The sequence below is a fragment of the Protopterus annectens genome, chromosome 2.part1 (assembly GCF_019279795.1).
Source record: "Protopterus annectens isolate FY-2018-M chromosome 2.part1, PAN1.0, whole genome shotgun sequence".
In the NCBI taxonomy this organism is placed as follows: Eukaryota; Metazoa; Chordata; order Ceratodontiformes; family Protopteridae; genus Protopterus; species Protopterus annectens.
The window spans coordinates 1,838,609,004-1,838,631,932 of NC_056729.1; positions in this window are offsets into that span (position 1 = coordinate 1,838,609,004).

Consider the following 22,929-nt stretch of genomic DNA (forward strand, 5'->3'; position numbering starts at 1 on the left):
TGTCTTTGAGCCAGTTTGCAACCCATCTTGTGACATAGGGGTTTATATTTAAGCTGGATAGCTTATCTATGATGCCCAAGTGGGGTATTGTGTCAAATGCCTTTGCAAGGTCCAGATAGGCTGTGTGGACTACCTTCCCTTCATCTATGGCTTTGGTGACTGTTTCGAAGAAGTCAACCAGGTTCAAAAGGCAGGATCTGCCCTTGACAAAGCCGAACTGGGTAGGATCTAGTGTCTGTAGGTCCCCAATGTCTTTGTTTATGAGCTCCATGATGATCCTCTCCATAGCCTTGCAGACTAAGCTAGTCAGGCTTATGGGGCGATAGTTTCCATGGTCCGTAGATGCTCCACCTTTGTGGAGTGGGACCACTGTTGCTGTACGCCATTCTGTGGGCACATGTCCTGTAGTGAGGCTGAGATTGTATAGCTGTTTTATTTGAGGGATTAGTTCCTCTTGGAGTTCATGTAGGACGCAACCTGGGACGCCATCTGGTCCCATGGAAGCAGTGTTTTTTGCTTTGGAGAGGGCAGCCTTCACCTGAGCATCAGAGATGTTTGGGAGGCAGCCCTCTGCCAGGATAGATACTTGCTCTTTTGGGGGGGAGGGGGTGGAGAAGTTTGCACTGAACCTGTCTGCCAGGATATTGGCGATGTCTGTGGGTTCAGTTTATTTTTAGTCATTTAGAATCAACTCAGAACAAGTCTGAGGAGTTGCATCCCAGGTTCCTAACATAACTGAAAAAAGCCTTATGATTGTCTTTGGTGTCCTGTGCAATTTTTCTCTCAAAGCTGGCCTTGGAGGATTTTATGAGGGATCATAATTTTTTGCTAGTACTGATCAGAGATGCCTTCCCTATTAGGGATTTTGCTCTATCATGTAGTAGCTTCCTCCTTCTGTTGTACAGTTTATTTATGGCAGGGGTCCACCAGACTGGACGCCTGCCTTTGGATGATTGGGTCTTGGTTTTGTTTGGGATAGCATGATCCATGCATTCCTGGAGATGTCCGTAGAATGCGTTTATATAGGATTCTGCAGTTTGGGCCGTAGTTTCTACTGGCCCTGGGGCCTTGAAGGATTCCACTTCGGTTTTGAGAAGTGAGAAGTTCGCTTTTGAGAAGTTTTTCACTGTGGTTTTCTGGGCTGGGGTGGGGTGGGGTCGGGATGTGGACATCCAGTGAAATTAATTTATGGTCTGATCTTACCAATGAGGGTATACTTCTGGTGTGGAGCATAGAGTCCCCATGTTGGTAATGATCAGGTCTAGTATGTTGTCCCCTCTTGTGGGAGTGGTGACTAGTTGTTCCATAGCATTTGAGTTTATAATTTCCAGGAACCTTTGGGCTAAGGTGCTGGGGCTTGAGTAGTGCTCCCAGTCAATGTTTGGGTAGTTGAAGTCACCCAATATAATGGTGTTCGGAGAGATCTTCATGTTCTCCAATGTTTTCAGGAAAGCCGAGTGGGATTCCTGACTTTGAGAGGGTGCTTTGTAGGATGCTATAAACTGAAAAGCAGTCTTGCCCACTGTTAGTTGCACATGGATGGTCTCCGATACTTTGTGCAATGCCACTAACCTGGAGGTGTGGATATCCTTGATAAATATGGAAACTCCCCCTCCTTTTGTGGTTCAGTCCGGTTTTTGGGGTCGAAAAGCATGATATGAGGTATAGCCTGGTAGTGCTGGGGTGCTCTCTGGAGCCTTGAACCAGGTTTCTGTCACTGCACAGATATCGATGTTCTCCATACTGAGGAGAGCTTTGAGTGTGTGCATCTTGAGGTTAAGACTTCTGGTGTTAAGCAGCATTACCCTTAGTTTCTTGTTCCTTGTGTTGTCTATGGGGGTGGGTTTGACTTTTGAGCCTTGCCTAAAAAAGGCACTATGGGGGTGGCAAGAGCCTTTGCCAATATCCGAAAGCCCAGTGGTGGCAGGTGCAAGCCGTTCCTAGAGAAGCAACGTGGCTTGTCGAGCATATCATCCCAGGCTGACAGACACTGGATCCCCTCTGAATGACACCAAAGTTTTAGCCAATTGTTAAAATCGATCATTTTGTCTTTGTACTGTGGCATCATTCTAGGTGAGGGTAAGATGCTGCTCAAGGTCAGGGTCATACCAGCCTGGGATACATGATCAGAGAGATCCTCTATGTCTCTTTTCATGTAGTCCAGGGAGGTACGTCTCAGGTCATTCACACCAGCATGTACAATGACTGAGTCATATTTGTATTTGCTTTGGAGTGACCTGAGTGCTTGCGTTATGTGGCGGATCCTAGCACCTGACAGGCAGCTCAACATGACCTTCTCTTTATTCAGCTTGGTGAGCAGGACGTCAGTGTGTCTGACAATAGAGTCACCTATTACAAGAGTATCAGGTGTGTTATTCAGCCTTAAGGGCTGTGGCTGCTTGGCACACTGACTTTGTGGGTTATGTGTTGTGCGTGTTTTGTTTTGAGGCAGCATTTGCTTGGATGTCTGCTTTGGAGGTCTCTGTTGCTTAGGTAGATTTTTATTTAGAGCCTCCGATTATGTTTTTGTGTATTTATGTGTTTGGTTCGCTGATGTGGTGGGACTATGTGATACTGGAATTGTGTTGTGTGAGGTTACCTTTTCCTCCTGACTGGTTACACCAGTTTTGAGATGAGAGAGCTCAGCCTCCAGTTTGGCTAAATAGTTGCATCTCTCACATATATTTGAACCTGTTTGGAGGAGGAGAGGGTTGTCCGTGTACATAAGACAGTTGTAACATTGCCTCAAAATTCCCAGATTCACCAACTGGACTGGAGAGGAAATCATTGACTGACCTTTGGACATGCTAGAGTAATATAGGGAAACTGAATTTAAGATGGACCAATAGAGGACAGGGTAATCGTAGAGAGTATAAGAGTAAGTAGTGCTTATGGTTTAATAGTGCTAACTTGTAGGATTACTTAATTGGACCAGTGAAGGGCCGTAGAATGAGAATATGGTGTTTAAATTGACAGATAGAGCAGTTCTAAGGGAAAAAATGAAAAGCAGACTTTGTGGAGCTAGGAATAGTTTAAACCCAATTAGGCGGCGCTGCCCGCTGTTGCGCTATGCAAAAAAACATGTAAAACCACGCAAAAGAGGGTTTTAAGAGAGGAAGATGAAGGAATTGACCCAAAATGGCAAATAAAACTACAGTTTCAAGTCAGTAACCACTCCCACAGGGGCAGGCAGGCTGCTCAATGTTTTTCACTGCCACTGATCAACAGAGAGACTTCCCTTTAGCCCAAGCAAAAAATGGCCTCCAAGATACTTACAAACAGTTCAAGAACAGCAAGCCTGTAACTGAACTTTTTTAAATCTCAGAAAAGTGGGAAAAAAGCAAGATTTTTTTTTTTGTTTTTTTTTCAGAGATAGCAGAGGTTCACAAGTATCAACAAGTTATAACAGTGCAGTAAATGACCCCACACAAGAGTGCTAGGCCAAAGATAGGTAAAATGCAAGTTTTGAGAAAAAAACGATTTTAAAAATAAGTGCAAACAGGAAATTCTAATATCATGACAGGAATGGATCCCATTCCTCAGTCAGGAAACAATTAAAGTTCAAGAAACTAGTGCTGCGTCATGCACCACATGTTGAAATGAGTGCTGCATCATGCACCACATGTTGAAATGAGGGCTGCGTCATGCACCACATGTTGAAATGAGGGCTGCGTCATGCACCACATGTTGAATAAGTGCTGCATCATGCACCACATGTTGAAATGAGGGCTGCGACATGCACCACATGTTGAATGAGTGCTGCATCATGCACCACATGTTGAAATGAGTGCAGTGTCATGCACCACATGTTGAATGAGTGCTGCATCATGCACCACATGTTGAAATGAGTGCCGTGTCATGCACCACATGTTGAACTGAGTGCTGTATCATGCATAACATGTTGAACTGAGTGCTGTATCATGCATAACATGTTGAAATGAGTGCTGTGTCATGCACCACATGTTGAACTGAGTGTTGTATCATGCATAACATGTTGAAATGAGTGCTGCGTCATGCACAACATGTTGAAATGAGGGCTGTGTCATGCACCACATGTTGAAATGAGTGCTGCGTCATGCACCATATGTTGAAATGAGTGCCGTGTCATGCACCACATGTTGAATGAGTGCTGCATCATGCACCACATGTTGAAATGAGTGCTGTGTCATGCATAACATGTTGAAATGAGTGCTGCGTCATGCACATGTTGAAATGAGTGCTGCGTCATGCACCACATGTTGAAATGAGTGCCGTGTCATGCACCACATGTTGAAATGAGTGCTGTGTCATGCACCACATGTTAAAATGAGTGCTGCGTCATGCACCACATGTTGAAATGAGTGCTGTGTCATGCATAACATGTTGAAATGAGTGCTGCGTCATGCACAACATGTTGAAATGAGGGCTGTGTCATGCACCACATGTTGAAATGAGTGCTGTGTCATGCACCACATGTTGAAATGAGTGCCGTGTCATGCACCACATGTTGAATGAGTGCTGTGTCATGCACCACATGTTGAAATGAGTGTTGTGTCATGCATAACATGTTGAAATGAGTGCTGTGTCATGCACCACATGTTGAAATGAGTGTTGTGTCATGCATAACATGTTGAAATGAGTGCTGCGTCATGCACCACATGTTGAAATGAGTGCCGTGTCATGCACCACATGTTGAAATGAGTGCTGTGTCATGCACCACATGTTGAATGAGTGCTGCATCATGCAGGGAGGAGTCTTCATTACTTATTTGTGGTGAGTGGGAGCTCTGAAAGTAGTGGTGCGTGTCTTGACAAAATTTCTGAGTTACAGGGGGTTGGCATAATGGTTAATGCCTTTGCCTCATAGACACAATGTACATGGTTTGATTCTGATTTAAGGTTATTGGCTAGACATAAAAAGTTCTTCAGTTAGCCTAGTATTCACCTATAAACCTAAATGTTATTTTGGATTGTGATGTGATATTGGGTGCACTAAAAGGCTGCCCTTTTTGTTGTTCCAGCCTCTCCATGTGCCACAGGATGCAGTACAGAGGCAGATGGCAAAAGGCATTGTAACAGCCCAGATAAGGTATCTGAACCATTGGATAAGCTCTCCAATGTGATTCAAGTGGTGCTGCAGGACACAGCACATCTAAAAGAAGTGTTTTATAAATAGGCCAAAACTGTGTAGGAAGTGACAGCCAGCACTGATCCTGCAAAATCAGGAAACTGTGTCACAAAAAGACATGTTACTGCAGCATTCAAATCGGATTGCTGAACAGCAGAGTAAAACCCAGACTTATACACACAATTTGATGATGTGGAAAGCCTTGGTCATTGCAATAACCTCCAGTTTATTGGTATTCCCAAGGGGAAACAAGGAGGTCAGCCATTACAATTTATGAAACAGCATCTACTGGCAGCCCTGTAACTATTGTACCCCCACCCCATCTTGGAACAAGTTAATGAATTGCTGGTCAAGGCTGCTATCATGAGTGTAGCTAGACGTGATGTAGCATCTACTGTACCCCCACCCCATCTTGGAACAAGTTAATGAATTGCTGGTCAAGGCTGCTATCATGAGTGTAGCTAGATGCGATGCAGCATCTACTGTACCCCCACCCCATCTTGGAACAAGTTAATGAATTGCTGGTCAAGGCTGCTATCATGAGTGTAGCTAGACACAACTGCTCTTTTCCTGCAATTTATCAGTCAGGAATACACACTTTGGGCTGTGAGATTAAAATTGCGGGTGCTTGTGTTAGAGTGGTGTTACACTATATCTCCAATGATGTAGAGGATTCCCCAACAATACAGATATCCTTCAGAAGGGCCACGATCAGGCAAATGATTGGTGCTAGAACCACATCCTAAAATAAAGTGCAAAAAATGCATTACCATACCCTTTGGGGAGTCAAATACCCCTTCAAATACCCCTTCAAATTACAACATCAGTAGCACACCCCTAAGAGTAAACTCAGAGGTGACAAATACCCCTTCAAATTATGGCATCAGTAGCACACCCCTAAGAGTAAACTCAGAGGTGACAAATACCCCTTCAAATTACAGCATCAGTAGCACATCCCTAAGAGTAAACTCAGAGGTGACAAATACCCCTTCAAATTACAGCATCAGTAGCACACCCCTAAGAGTAAACTCAGAGGTGACACACACCCCTTCAAATTACAGCATCAGTAGCACACCCCTAAGAGTAAACTCAGAGGTGACAAATACCCCTTCAAATTACAGCATCAGTAGCACACCCCTAAGAGTAAACTCAGAGGTGACAAATACCCCTTCAAATTACAGCATCAGTAGCACACCCCTAAGAGTTAACTCAGAGGTGACACATACCCCTTCAAATTACAGCATCAGTAGCACACCCCTAAGAGTAAACTCAGAGGTGACAAATACCCCTTCAAATTACAGCATCAGTAGCACACCCCTAAGAGTAAACTCAGAGGTGACAAATACCCCTTCAAATTACAGCACCAGTAGCACACCCCTAAGAGTAAACTCAGAGGTGACACATCTAGGTAACCAGATAGATGAGCAGCTTGAACTTTGACCGCCATTTTATGTGCACAACTTAGAAGTAAAGGTATGGTATCCAGATCCAAAGAAATTATAGTCCCGCTGTACTCAGCACTCATTAGACCAATAATCGAGCACTGTACTCCACTTGGCATGTATTTGACTAGGCACTTAAAGCACATGGAGTGACCTCAGAGGTCCCTCACAAAGAACATACAGGGGGTAAACAATATGAATTATACAGATAGACTAAAAGCCCTGTCCCTTTAGTGTCTCTCTTACCATCTATTAAGGGTTGACTTATGCCTGACCTACAAGGCACTCACAAATCCAGCCTGATGGAGCTGCTACACATCCGCAAGTGAAACAGCATGAGGGTCAACAGATCTAGGATGCTAAACTTAGTCAGCAACTCAAACAAAACATGCTAGAGAGACACGTATGTGTCTCAGAGATTGCCCCTTCTTTGGAACAGGCTTCCTAGTCACAATAATCAGAGCCCTTCCCTCTTCAAATGCAATTTGGATCAATGGATGAGGAATTGTAAATTCACACCTGGGGTAGTGCCTATGTCCTTTACGGACAAGGGCAATCTGTAAGACACTCAATGCACAGGGGCAAATCTACGCCATCTTTTTGCCCCTAGGGACCATATAATGGGTAAAATCAAGTTATATTGGCTAGGCTTGTAAGAGCTCTTAAACCCTTAGTCCTAGTAATCTTTTATGAACCTATAATAACACTCATATTTTAAATAGTAAAGCCATGGTGCCTGTCAGATGGAAGATAACAGAGCTCAGTGGTAAATCTCAGCTCACTTCCTGCCACTCTGTATATGAACTTAGATGGCACAGCAATGTATTTACAAGCTCAGAGGAAGCACATGCCTTTTTGGACCAGCGTTAATCCATTAAGATGGTCAGTAGTTTAGCAACAGAGGAGTGAGGAGAGATAAATATTAAATATTGTGAAAGGGATAAACTAGGATGGAATGTGCCAGTGCCCCCTCCCTTGTAAATCACCAGCAGGCAAATGGCACAATGATGATTAGGGGGTTGCAGGCTGATAGAACTGTCTCTCAGAATAAATCTATGAGTAAAGCAGCATTATTCAATAAACCAGTGCCCAGTAGTCCACTGACAAACAGATTCACCCTTCTGAAAGTGGAAGACGAGGCCTTGAATAATTCTGGGTTATTTTGCACCCCGGATTTGGACTTGGTAGATGAAGTGGAGAAAAGGCTGCCAACTTATATTGGTAAAGATGTGGGTGTAAAGACCGGCCCAAAGCATGGACTTATAGGTTCATAGGTAGGTACTAGGCTATCGGCCCAAGGGCCTACATAAGCCTAGCCAGCAAGGTTCCATAGCTTACACCACCCAAGAAAGTTATTTTCCTGTGCCACTGTCCAGCAGAGACACAGAAGTGATCCCGGGGTGTATTTTCTATTTCCCATCCACTCGTCAAGATTTTTCTTGAAGAGTGCTAATGAAGAACTTTGTTTGACATAGATGGGTAGCTTGTTCCAGAGTATAGGAAGTCTCTGGCACAGGAATCTATTCCTCCAGCGTGTCCTGTTTATTGTGGTGACAAATTTTAGGTCCCTAGAGCGTGTAGCTCAGAGGGATTGGGATTTTTTTAGGTGTAGCATGTCCAACAGCTCTGGGTTTGACAAAGCTTTATATGTTAGGCAGAGATCATCTCAGAGTAGGCGATATGCTACGGAGTAAAGCTGAAGTTTTTTGAGGCGGTCAGTGTAGGGCATTTGTTTGAGGCCAGTAATTTTTTATTTATTCATTTATTTAAATTTGTTGACTGAGAGTGTCCGATTGGACATGGGTCCATTTTCAGTGGAGGCCCAGGGAGAAAAGCTTCACAGTAAAATAAACAGACAGTAGTTACATTGGATTACATAGCGATTAACAATTTAACATAGAAATTACTTACAACATATTTACAGATGAAGAACATAGTACATCAGTAGACAACTAGAATCTTTATCTGTGAAGTACATAACAGGCATTAACAAATGTAACAATGAGAAGCTCCTGCTGTATAATAAGTACTAGGCTTATGAGCATCTGAGCTTGCTATAATCAAGATAGTTAGTGGAGTGGAAAGAAAGGTAGTGGTTGGATGGGGTGGGTGATATTAGAGTGGGAGTTGCAAGGGCATAGCCAGCATGTTTTTAGGTGCGCTTTTAGTAAAGTTTTGAAGTGGGTGCATGATGGTACGGAGGTAATTGTGGGTGGGAGTGAGTTCCATAATTTGGCTATGGTGCAAGTGAATAGTGCTTCACCAGCAGAGTTATTGGCTTTAGTGATTTGCAAGTGATTTTTGCTGCTCGATCTTAATGGTCTGGTGGTGAGATAGGGTTGGAGTAGATTCTGGAGGGATGGGACATTTAGTGGATGGTTTGCTAGTTTGTGGGCGAGTGAGAGTTGATACCACTGAAGGACGTGAGGGAGTTCAAGCCAGCCCACTTCAGCAAGTGAGAGACAGTGGTGACTACGGTAGGATGCCCCATGTGGCGAATTTGGCGATTTTGTTGTAGCAGGTCTCTAGCTTGTTTAGATCACATTGCCTTAGGTTGGTATACATTGGAGAGGCATAAAGAAGGGTGGAGATAAGGTGGGAATTTGCTATTGAAATCTTTGCTGCTTTGGTGAGAAATTGTTTATTTATGTATAATGCTCCTAGTTTTTTGTGGACTTTTTTTATGGTCATGGATATGTGAATGTCAAATTTTAGTTTATTGTCTATTTCCACTCCTAGCAATTTGGTGTGTTCAGTTGGGTATATAGTGGTGTTGTCTTTTGCTGTGATGTTAAAGTGAGAGTTGTTTTGAGTATATTTGGTGGGTTGGAAGATGAGTAGTTTAGTTTTGTTTGGGTTGAGTATTAATTGGGCATCGGATAACCATGTTTCAACAGAGGAAAAGGCTTCCTGTGTGACTTTTTGCAGTTTGAGTAGGGACTGGGCTGAGCAGATGATGATCGAGTTATCTGTGTATTGTATGAGTGTGCCATGTTTGGTGGCAGAGGCTAGATTATTGGTATAAACAGAGAAGAGTAGGTGTCCAAGGATGGATCCTTGGGGAACCCCTATGGAGACAGGTAGTTGGGGAGATATGTCATTCTGCCATACAACGGATTGTTGGCGGTCAGACAGGTAACTCTGAAACCAGTTGGTGACTGATTGTGAGAAGGATAGGTTACTGAGGACAGAGATAAGTTGTTTGTATGGGACCATGTCAAATGCTTTAGATAGGTCTAGGAAAGTAGCAGAGGAGAGATAGCCATTGTTTTTATGCTGAAGGATAGTGTTAGTAAAGGAGAGTAAGGCAGTGGTGGTGCTATGGTTTGGTCGGAAACCATGCTGAGTACTGGAAAGGAGGTTGTTAGTAAGGAGGTAGTCTGAGACCTGAAAGTGTATGCATCTCTCTAGTATTTTGGAGAGTGGAGAGAGAATAGCTATGGGGCGGTAATTGGGTAGTTCTGCAGAGGGTCCGCCTTTGTGGAGGGGAATTATATGTGAGACTTTCCACAGTGTGGGAACGTAACTTTCTGACAGAGATCGGTTAATCAAGATGAATACTGGGTAGGCCAGAGCATCAGCTGCGATTTGTAGGTATTCACTTGGGAGGTTGTCTGCTGCTAATTTGGTGAGTTTAAGTTTAGTTAAGAGGTTTTTATGTTGGAGGTAGGTACCGGAGAAAAACAGAAGGCAGTGGGGAGATTACTAGTTGAAGGTGTGGGTTGGAGGGGAGGGGGGTTGTGTTGTTTAGCTAGTGATAGTATGGTTTGTGAGAAGTGTGTGTTGAATGAGGTAGCAATATTTTCTGAGGAGTGAGGGATGTTAGGAGGAGGGGTACTGACTTTACCTGGGTGGAGGATGGAGTTTATGGAGGACCAGAATTGTTTGGGGCTGTGTTGTGAGGAGTCTAGGGCAGACTAGTAGTATTGGAATTTGTCCTGTTTTATTAGCTTTTTGACTCTATTGCGTAGTTCTAGGAATTTCTGTCTAGCTGAGGAGGTTTTGGTTTTGCACCAGTGCTCCCAGGCTTTATCCCTGTTTTTCATTTCTGACTTAGTGGTTTTCTGTAGCCATGGGGAGGGTTGTGCTTTGGTTCTGGAAAATCTTATGGGGGCATGGTAATTAAGGATGTTCAGGAAGGTAGTATTAAAAAATTCAACTGCGTCATCTAGACTGAGGTACTTTAGAGCATGCCAGTTACATTCTTTGAGGGATGAGATGAATGTGAGTGGGTTAAAGTTTATTTTTTTACGCATTTGACGATAGATGACAGGTTTAGCTTGGTATAGGTATTTTTTGAGTAGGAAGGTTGGGGAGTGATCACTGAGGCTATCTGATAAGCAGCCTGTTATATATGACTGTTATATATGTTATATATAATCCTTTTTGTGAGGTACTTCTGTGGCCTTTCCAGCTGCTGCAGATGTCTTGTGAGGTACATTCCAAAAGGGGCATTGTACTCTATAATGGGTCTAATGAGTGATGAGTAGAGGGGAACAGTGACCTCTTTTTTCCTGGATGAGAACCCTTTTATGATGAGGTGTGCCACATAGAAGGACTTCCTGACTACTGTGATGATGTGACTATCAAATGAGAGACTACTGTCCACCTGGGTCCCATGGTCTCTTATGCATTCGGTGTTAAGTAGATTGCTGCCTATGTGGTAGTTCATGGGTACAGAGTTTTTACCAAAAGGGGATGACACTGCACTTTTTGGCATTGAGCTTGAGGCTATGCCTCTGACACCAGGAATTTGTCTCAGTGAGTCCCTTCTGTAGGATGTCCACATCATTTGGGGAGTTGACTATGGCTCTTACATGAATTTTAATGTAGGGCGGTCATCATGTAGAGCTAATTATCACCTCTCAGGTGTGTTTTTCCTCCTTATAGCAAAAGGCTGTTTTTGACTGTGCTTCCAGGGACCAATTTTTATTTGCCCTTTGTTCTGCTCCTGCATACTCTGGGGTTTATAGGACCAGGACTGGTTAGTCTTTAACTGAGATGCTAGTGCATCCTTCTGCTGTATCAAATTCCATTGTTGTTGTTGATATATGCATTTTTATGTTTCTGTGTCACTGTTTTCATCTTCTGCTTTAAACTGTTTTGGAGAGTGTCAGTCTTCAAACAGACTGTAATGCTCATTCTGCACGTTTTCTGTATACCCTTTTGTTGAATGTTAAAGGCGTTACTGGGCCTCCTAATTAGCCTGCATCTTTTGCTGTAGTGGCCAGGCTTAAGACATGCATAGTTTTTTTTGTTTGTTTTTTGTTTTTTGGGGTTTTTTTTCAGGAATCTAGCTTAAGAATTGTGTCATTTAATTACAATACTCTGGAAGGGATTGTTTGTCGACAGCTGTGGCCAATCTGTGAAAGGAGAAGGGGTGCTGCTGCTATTACAAAGATCATCAAATTGGTCACCTGAACTGGTTCGGAAGGGCAAAAAGGGTAGATAGTTAATAGTTATGAGTAAGAATCAAGATTTATTTTAGGCTGTTTTTATGCCCCCAGTCAGTACAACCCTCACCCCACTTGGGAGTTTCAAAATCTCTTTGAGAGTTAACCTGATGAAATTGTTGTGAACCCCTCAATGGACAGAATGAGGAATCAAACGGAAAGGTTACTTAAGATCCTGAGGGTTACTAAGAATTTTATTACCACTTGTGGGGTAACTGATTGTTAGAACGCTACCCATCCTCAGCTTGGGGATTTTACTTTTATTTTCTGGAATTCTAATTCCACCAGCAGGCTGGATTATCTATTTTAAACACAATCAGAATTAAAAGTATCAACTGTATTGAACATAAATCTGGTCCTCTGTCTGATCACACAATGGTCTTGGCAGAAACTGGAAGACTCAGTGTTATGATATGTAAACCTTCTTGGAGGCTTGCATATGCTTATTAAAAAAAGATTATTTCTGAAGAACACTGGGAAGTTTAAAGTTTTATCCAGGAATTTTGGAAAGAAAAACATGTGCTAGATGGCTGTTGGCCTTATGCATGGGAAGGCTTCAAGGAGAAATCCAGAGGATTTAAAGTGCTATTAGCCAAGGAAATGTTAGATCACTGGGGAAGGGGGTGAGAACCCTGGAAGTTAGGATTGCTCGGCCTGAAGAGGTATATACAAGGCTGATCAATAAGTCTATGTTTATTAAGGGACAGCATCCAGCTCTTAGAAGGGAATACAGGTTGTTCCAATGAGGGTGAGAGCTGAGTATTTGCACAACAATCTGTCCAAAATCAACCAGATTGTGACAGAGGCTCTTAAGGGCACCTGGCAGAGTAGGATTGTGAAGGATAGACTATGGGGTTAAGACTTGGTCAGAGCTTGGATGAACATGATTCAATGAGCAAAACAGAATGACACTCCTGTGGATACTTTGTGCCTTGACTTCTATGGGTCCTTTGATTCTATCGAATGGGGATTTATATGGGATGTGCTAAATGCATCTGGGTTTCAAGGGACTTTTACAGAACTATGCAAACTGTTATATGGATCCCAATTCACTAGGGTCAGTACCACTGGAATACTTTCTGGCACATTCCCACTTCAGAGGGAAACACACTAGGGTTGCACTTTAGTCCCCATTGCTGTTTGTATTGGTGACTAATACATTGCCTGTTTATTTGAATCAAAAAGGCTCTAGATGTCTTATTCTATTTCCTGATAGTAAAGTAATAGCTTCTATGTTCTTTGCAGATGATGGGGTGATCTGGATTTTTAAGCCACAAGATAAGTTAGAATTTATTTTGGAGGGTATGCACCATTTTGGCAGTCTGTTTGGGTTGGGTTTGGACTGATGTAAATCCCTTTTGTCACCACTGTATCCAGAATGCTCTTTGCTGTCCTCAGCAAGGTTACAGCTGATGAAGGGATTGACAGCGGATAGTTGCAAATATATGGGGATTCATATTTCAACCACTTTGTCAGAGATGATAGAGAAGGATGTTAAACCAGTCTTAGCTGAGATTAAACAGACAGTAGAAGAGTGGCACCCCTGAAGCTTCCATTCTTCATCCAGTTGAATGTATCAGAATGTATCAGAATGCTATCAGAACATATCAAAATGCTATCAGAATGTATAAGAAAGTATCGGAATGTATCAGAACGTATCAGAATGTATTAGAACGTATCAGAATGTATCAGAACATATCAGAATGTATCAGAATGCTATCAAAACATATCAAAATGCTATCAGAATGTATCAGAATGTATCAGAACGTATCAGAATGTATCAGAACATATCAGAATGCTATCAGAATGTATCAGAACATATCAGAATGCTATCAGAACATATCAAAATGCTATCAGAATGTATTAGAACGTATCAGAATGTATCAGAATGTATCAGAACATATCAGAATGTATCAGAACATATCAGAATGTATCAGAATGTATCATAATGTATCAGAACATATCAAAATGCTATCAGAATGTATCAGGCCATATCAGAAAGCTATCAGAATGTATCAGAATGTATCAAAACGTATTAGAATGTATCAGAACATATCAAAATGTATCAGAACATATCAGAATGCTATCAGAACATATCAAAATGCTATCAGAATGTATTAGAATGTATCAGAATGTATCAGAACGTATCAGAATGTATCAGAACATATCAAAATGCTATCAGAATGTATCAAAACATATCAGAATGCTGTCAGAATGTATCAGAATGTATCAGAACGTATCAGAACATATCAAAATGTATCAGAACATATCAGAATGCTATCAGAACATATCAAAATGCTATCAGAATGTATCAGAATGCTATCAGAACATATCAAAATGCTATCAGAATGTATTAGGACGTATCAGAATGCTATCAGAATGTATCAGAACATATCAGAATGCTATCAGAACATATCAAAATGCTATCAGAATGTATCATAATGTATCAGAATGCTATCAGAACATATCAAAATGCTATCAGAATGTATTAGAACGTATCAGAATGCTATCAGAACGTATCAGAATGTATCAGAATGTATCAGAATGTATCAGAATGTATCAGAATGCTATCAGAACATATCAAAATGCTATCAGAATGTATCAGAACGTATCAGAATATATCAGAACATATCAGAATGCTATCAGAATGTATCAGAACGTATCAGAATGCTATCAGAACATATCAAAATGCTATCAGAATGTAGTAGAACGTATCAGAATGCTATCAGAATATTTTGTCTTCTTAAGTTAATTTTTTTTTTCTGTAGGTATTTACCGTAAATCCAGCAAATATCCACAGGCATTCCGGCATGTCATCATGAGTTTTCTGGGGGGGATTACCCAGGAGATCAAGAAGAAAGCTCATAGCCTCCTTCAAACAAGATCGTCTTCAATTGCCAAATTTCCAGGGCTATGCAGTGGCCTCACCACTAAGTCAGGTGCATCAAACAAGATGCTCCCCAGATCCCATCTGGTTAATTCTAGAGCACTACATTACAGATGTCCAATATCTCCATCCTCAAATACATGATGGGGAAAATTATGGGATTGGCAGGGCTGCAATCCTGCCCAGGCAGGAAGCTCGCTGATAAGAAACATGACCATTTCTTTGGGATATGGGACAGAATTTGGGATTAGGAGTGGTACAGGATTGATGGGAAATCTTTTTTATCATGAATTGGTTGGTAAGAAAACATTTTTAGAGAGCTATAGTAGATGGCTGGACACTGGAGTTATCTACATACATTGACCACAGGACAATGCCAGCCACAGGGATGTGACATTTTGGGCAGTATCTGCAGCTTTGTTCTGTATATAGTGGGCCTAATTTTGGTGGCCTGTTGTTTGGGAGTAGGATGAAGTGGTCAGGGAAACCTGTAATGTCCTTGTGGAATGAAAGAAGAGTGGTAAAGGAAACAGTCACAGCATTGTACTGGGGCCGCAAAAGTCTTCCCCAAGATATAATCCAGAAGTATGCAAACAATAAATAAATAAAGGAAACAGTCACAGCATTGTACTGGGGCCGCAAAAGTCTTCCCCAAGATATAATCCAGAAGTATGCAAACAATAAATAAATAAAGGAAACAGTCACAGCATTGTACTGGGGCCGCAAAAGTCTTCCCCAAGATATAATCCAGAAGTATGCAAACAATAAATAAATAAAGGAAACAGTCACAGCATTGTACTGGGGCAAAAGTCTTCCCAAGATATAATCCAGAAGTATGCAAACAATAAATAAATAAAGGAAACAGTCACAGCATTGTACTGGGGCCGCAAAAGATATAATCCAGAAGTATGCAAACAATAAATAAATAAAGGAAACAGTCACAGCATTGTACTGGGGCCGCAAAAGTCTTCCCCAAGATATAATCCAGAAGTATGCAAACAATAAATATATAAAGGAAACAGTCACAGCATTGTACTGGGGCCGCAAAAGTCTTCCCCAAGATATAATCCAGAAGTATGCAAACAATAAATAAATAAAGGAAACAGTCACAGCATTGTACTGGGGCCGCAAAAGTCTTCCCCAAGATATAATCCAGAAGTATGCAAACAATAAATAAATAAAGGAAACAGTCACAGCATTGTACTGGGGCCGCAAAAGTCTTCCCCAAGATATAATCCAGAAGTATGCAAACAATAAATAAAGGAAACAGTCACAGCATTGTACTGGGGCCGCAAAAGTCTTCCCCAAGATATAATCCAGAAGTATGCAAACAATAAATAAATAAAGGAAACAGTCACAGCATTGTACTGGGGCAAAAGTCTTCCCCAAGATATAATCCAGAAGTATGCAAACAATAAATAAATAAAGGAAACAGTCACAGCATTGTACTGGGGCTGCAAAAGTCTTCCCCAAGATATAATCCAGAAGTATGCAAACAATAAATAAATAAAGGAAACAGTCACAGCATTGTACTGGGGCCGCAAAAGTCTTCCCCAAGATATAATCCAAAAGTATGCAAACAATAAATAAATAAAGGAAACAGTCACAGCATTGTACTGGGGCCGCAAAAGATATAATCCAGAAGTATGCAAACAATAAATAAATAAAGGAAACAGTTATAGAATTGTACTGGGGCCTCAGACATCTTCCTGAAGATATAATCCAGACACCTGATGGCTTGTGTTAAGGAGCTGGAAAAAGAATTGTCCAAGGAAGTCTGGGACCAGAATGTAGCTAGATGGAGGTCTTTTTTCTTAATCCCTCGGTTAGGATTTACATGGTACAAGATCCTAAATCACTGTCTGATAACAATCGTATGAAAGGCTATTTAGGTAAAGGCTCCTGTCCATAGATGACTGTTGATATGGTATTTGGCATGATGACCATCAGCATATGGAATGGCTATGCCATAAGATTAGCATGTTTTGGTCCACTTTATGGAGGCAGTCTCACAGGCTATTAGTGGAGTTTTATCAGGAGATGATCAGCCCAAATTCTGATTACTAGGGGCTGAAAAGTGCAACTTAATTGAAGCAGAGAGGCAATTGATTAGGATAATATGTTTAATTATGCTAGCTGCTGTTTTCGTTAGTTGGAGATATGATCCAAAAACATTGTTGCTTCCTTTTGTACATACAAACATCCAGAATGATTTCATTTTTATAATCACAAAGACTGATTCAAAGATTGTTGGAATCTTTTCTTTTTATATTGGCATGATTTTAACTATTAAATGTTTGGTATTTTGATTTGTTGAACATGATTGTTGTATGTTGATCTAATGATCTTAACCTTGTTCAGAAGGTTAATAAAGTTTTTTGCTGCAAAAAAGAAAAAAAAAAAGAAATTAGTACTGCTTCAGTCGCTGATGTTTGCAAAGAATGTTCTTCTTGTTATCCACAATGTACCCAGGATTGTTTCCTCCTGCAGTTCATATAGAATTACGACTTGCTACTATACCCAAGTCAAATTAAGGATTGTTTTCTATGAGACCTCTTGATCCTACAATCATTGGCACTGCCTGGGTGTCTTTATTCTACATTGTCCTAGTTTTACCTTTCATATCTTGACATGTATGACTATATTGGCCAGATTCATTGATGCCTCTACACTAAGTGTACATAACCTGTATTCAAGAACATCTTTACCACATTATTTTGTGCTTTCTAGTCATGCAGAAAGATTACACAAGTTAATGATAAGCTTTCTATGGCTCCCTCACAAATGTAGAATAAGATTAAATCAAAACCTAAAAGATTGGGAATTAGGAGGTATAAGTCTCCCTGATATTGAAACATATGCTTTATTGTTTTCTATTAAGACAATCCCCGGGATTCATGAACCTTGCGCCAGGCGCCCGCATAGCGTCGGCATTATAAAGCCAAATATGGCCACCGAGCAATTCAGGTATGAATCAATCCCACGTGCACTACCGGCGTGCGCCGGACCTGTGCCGCCCCCGGCGTAGGTATGCTAATCACACTGTGTGCGGTATTGCACCATGCAAATGAAGTCAAATAGCGATCCACGAAGTTGGGCAGGCGTAGCGTAAGGGCACGGCAATGTAAACCAAAAAAAAACGGTTTACATTTAGCCAAACATGACCAAGGAGTAATGGAAGGCTGTCAACGTCAGGTATCATACAGGTGCAATATGCCAATGGCGAAAGGCACCGAGAATGTCCAAAGAAAACATGCCCAAACTGTAAATAATGACATAAATGTTATGTACGCAGAAACCACAGCAGAACCCCCGGATATGTGCACAGAAGGTGCAAAACAATTAAATAATATGAGAATGTCCTAAAAGAGCAGTATAATACACATCAGATGCACAGCCACTACACACCATAGTATGTATGGAAAGCCTCAACCCCAGCGCAAGGGTTGTCAAGGAGTGGTGGCAGTGTTCGGCTATGTAACCATGTATTAACAGTCAATGACATGCAAATGAGGCAGATAATAGTGAATCGCAAAACCGACGCCGGTGTAAGGATGGAGCAAACGGCGCAGCGGTAGTACACCGAGGAGTGGCCTACACGGGATACATGTCAATCGCAGAGGGGTGTGCCACTGTAGGAGGAAGCACATTGGAGGCCAGCAAACATGGGCTGTACAATGCACATCACAGCAGCAGGATTGGCGTGTGAGGAAATAGATGCGCTGAGAGTACATAATGCCCGCATAGATGCATGTGCATGAGGATGACTACGTTCCCCAACCCAGTCATGTGACGGCCTCCCCGTCAACAACCACGGATAGAGGAAGGTAACGCGGAGAATATGAGGAAATGCGGAAGCAGTGTAATTGGAGCCGTAATGAGCAATCAACACCAATCAATCCAGGAAGGGCAAACGGCGGCAGCTGACAACTCTGCATGCAGACTCCTGCAAAACGGGAAAGGGGAGGCATAGGAATGCAAAGATAGTAGGGGATGTAGTAGAAATGCAAAGAGCAAAGAACCGAAATAGCACAGTCAAGTACAGAGGTAGCATAACGGCGGCGGCAGACAAAAGGCATCATATGCATTGTGCCTGCAGGATGCACTGCAGGCAATTGTAGGTGCAACGTGCAGAAACAGTAATGTAAGATACAAAGCTAAGCCAATGCAGGCAACTGTAATGTAACACTAAAGGCAATACCGTTGCAGTTGCAACGGTAAAACACCGATGATAATCCACAGATACGGCTGCACAGACACACCCAATGACATCACCGGGTATACAGCACAACAGTATAAAATGTGAATGCACACAACACACAGCGCGATTTCCCAAACGCCGCACCGTAGGGTGTAAACACACGGGGAACTTTTAATATGTATATGTTGGGTGCCGCCGTGGCCGTGATGCATAGGTATGTGTCAGAGACAGACGGAGTTGCGGAGGAGGGTGCCGACAACCACTGTAGGCCTCATAGGAGAAGGAGAGTGTTCAGACCAAGGGTGACCTACCAGGGGCTGCAAGACCTGGAGATAGTAGAGCACTACAGGGTGGACAGGGACACATTACAGCAAATAGTGGAGCTGTGCCGGCCACACCTGAGAACAAGAGACAACAGAGGGGAGCCCATCCCAGTGGACACAAAGGTATGTGTGAGCTTGCGAATACTGGCTACAGGTACCTTTCAAAGGCCAACCGGGGATATAATGGGTATCTCACAGGCATCAGCATCCAGGGTACTACACCAGTTCCTGGATGCCATGTTACGACATGCCCATGAGTATATAAACTTCCCCAGATCTCAGGAGGAGTTGTCTAGCAATATGCGCCACTTCCACCATGTGGCACAATACCCGGAGGTACTGGGTGCGATAGACTGTACGCACATAGAAATCAAGTCACCACCTGGGGAGCAGGGTAGACGCTACATAAACCGCAAGGGATACCCCTCCATCAATTGCCAGGTCATGTGCAATGCGCAGGGCATTATCATGGATGTGTGTGCTGGCAGCCCTGGAAGCTACCACGACTCCCATATCTGGCATGCCTCACAGCTGTATCAGGTATTCGCCAGGGGGGACATCACACAAGGTCACCTTGCGGGGGATGCTGGCTATGCACTGGAGCCGTGGATGATGACACCCATCAGAAATGCACACACACACATGCAAGAATGCCATAATGAGGCACACGCACAAACCAGAATAATCATAGAGCGTGTGTTTGGGATGTTGAAATCACGGTTCCGGTGCTTGGATACATCCGTGGAGCCTTGCAGTACTCTCCAGGCACATGTGCCCACATATTCATAGTATGTTGTATGCTACACAATATGATTCTGCGGAAACAGCTGCTGCAGGGACATAATGGTCTAGGGCCACCAAGCCCGCCACAACTGCCAAGGCAAACACAGGCACAGGGCGCTCAGCGCCATGAACACACTGTGCCAGCCCCAGTAGGTAGACGAGGCGCACCAATATGCCTAAGCCCTGGCAAAGAGGGAACGATAGCACATACTTTGACAGCGTAGGCCCCATGGACTGACACCTCCTTACCTGCACACACAGTGAAATGGACGCCACACAAACATGTCCGCCCGTAATGTGTACCGTATGGGTGGACCTATGTGTGACTCCAACAAAGGCACCACCCAAACACTGCACACCCAATAGCCAGCAGAGCATGGAACGCCAACACCTCAACCGCCGCCGGTTCTACAGCAGACGGCGTAGCCGTATGCTGCCACTGTCGCCGCAAGTCGACTACATATGTACTTATGTGCATACACAGATACGGAAATAGGTATCAGTACACACGTAGAAATATATGTACACATACACAGATATAAAGTACAACAGGTTAATATGGAACCCAGGGATGCAAGTTTACAGATAAGTAAGACGCGAAATCTCCACATAGTAAACATAGTGAACGACAACCCGATCATCCGGGAGGGTGGGCAGAGCAGGGAACGCCAGCCATGGAAATGTCAACCTGCATCAATACATATCCGTGGGTCGGGATGATCGCCAGGCCACGGTACAGTAACGGGATATGCGTGTCACAGCCATAGGATATGAGGGCGAGGTACACACCGCCGGGCGATGCGGCCAACGTAGGTACTGTGTGCAACCATCGTTGCGAAAGCGGCAAACATACCTGTCAAGTGTACGTCATTATGAGGAACATACCTCATTTGGGGTCTAAAACAGTTCATGTTCCTCGCAGTTCCTCAAAGTTCCACATTGAAATAGTCTGTCACACATTCATTGTTAGGAATGTACATAATAGAAATCCTGGTAAATAGAAATTAATCATAGTAATTCATTAAAGGTTCTTCTTTGTAAGTAAATCAGCATATTTTAACCATCCTATGACCTTCTTAGCTGAAGTTGTTAGTAAGACAGTGGTATGTGTTCCACAGTTTGCCCATTTGTTTCACATTATGAATGTGTGTGTTCCTCATTTTGGAAATGGAAGGTTGAGAGCTATGGCGCAATATGTGTATGTGTGAAGTGAGGTTGTCGTGTGTTCCGCTGTGTGTGTGTAATGTGTGCCACTGTAAAATGTGTATGTAGGTGACATGTCACAGGCGGAGTGTAATAACATGCGTAGGCATACAGTACAGGAACCATAGGCGTATGTACAGCAGTACCCACAAAGTAGTACTGACATCTCCTCAGTGGCTAGGCACGTGGCGACGTAAAACGATGCAAAGCGGAAATGTCCCAGAATGTACCACAGGACCATAGCCAACAGGAGATGCAAAGGACGCATGTACAAACCATGACCGTATGTATGGCGGCCATATGGTAGACTCAACACGATAGGTCGGCAACATTACACAGCATCAGGCATGTACGGCGAAAATACGAATGTGCTATCCCGGCACCGATCGTGGACACTTACGGTCCCGTAAATACCGCTGTGCGTTCCACGACCGTTAAGTAAGCAAGCGCCACGAATAGGAGGCTACCGGTAGCATACAGGCCGTCCCAAGTACAGGACCACAATCACCGTAACTATCAGTGACAAAATGCCAATGGATAGTAGGCACGGACGAACATCCGCAGATATATAACCGATGTGAAGGAGGAATACGTGCAGGAAGCACACATGCAGGTAATACCGACACCACGACATCAACAAAACAAACATTCCCAGAACAACAGACAGGTAACCTGCAGCTCCCCAAGCAGGGATGGAGCACACACACAAGCATATCTTGTATGTATAAATGCAAGACCCACACCCGCACGTCACCCACATCCGCAGATATACCCCATCGCACATATCAAAGGGATAACAGCCAAAACCATAGCAGAATCATACAGGCAGTCAATGACAGCGCATACCCGCAACAAGCCACGGTAACACTAGCAGCAGCCGATGCATCCTTGCATCCATTGTGTACAGGAATATAACAGCTATGTTACACATCTGAATGCACAACGCCATCGACAGACGCCGCCAGGACACGGACACCCACATGTCGAACAGAATACCATACCCAACACACACAATCCACGGCTAACACCACAGCGTAATGTACCTGACACCACACATAGCGTATACAGTCACACAAACATGATACAATACATACCATCCCCACGAAGGTAGTGCAAATAACCAACGGCCACATGAGAAATGAACCATGGCCTAGTTTTGCGGGTAACATACGAATGGAGGAGGATCACCAGTGATATGCGCATAACTACACACCGAGGAACAGCTATTGGCGTGATGAACCCACATGCCTCAGGTGACGACGAATAAAAGGAAGACTCCCTGGATATTCAAATCGTATGTTCATACCGAACACAAACTGCATTGAAAGCAAGGAGTTAGAGGAGAATATTGACGAATACAGAAGCAAAGGCCGGAAAGGTATGTCGAACCCACGAGATGTACTGGTGTGTAACGCATGATACGTATGAGTAATCTGCACTGTATGTGAACGATGTGTGTAAGTAAAGATACCTGTCCATCAGGCAGAGAGTGGTGAAAGGTGGTTATGTAATGCTAAGCCAGACTTTGGGG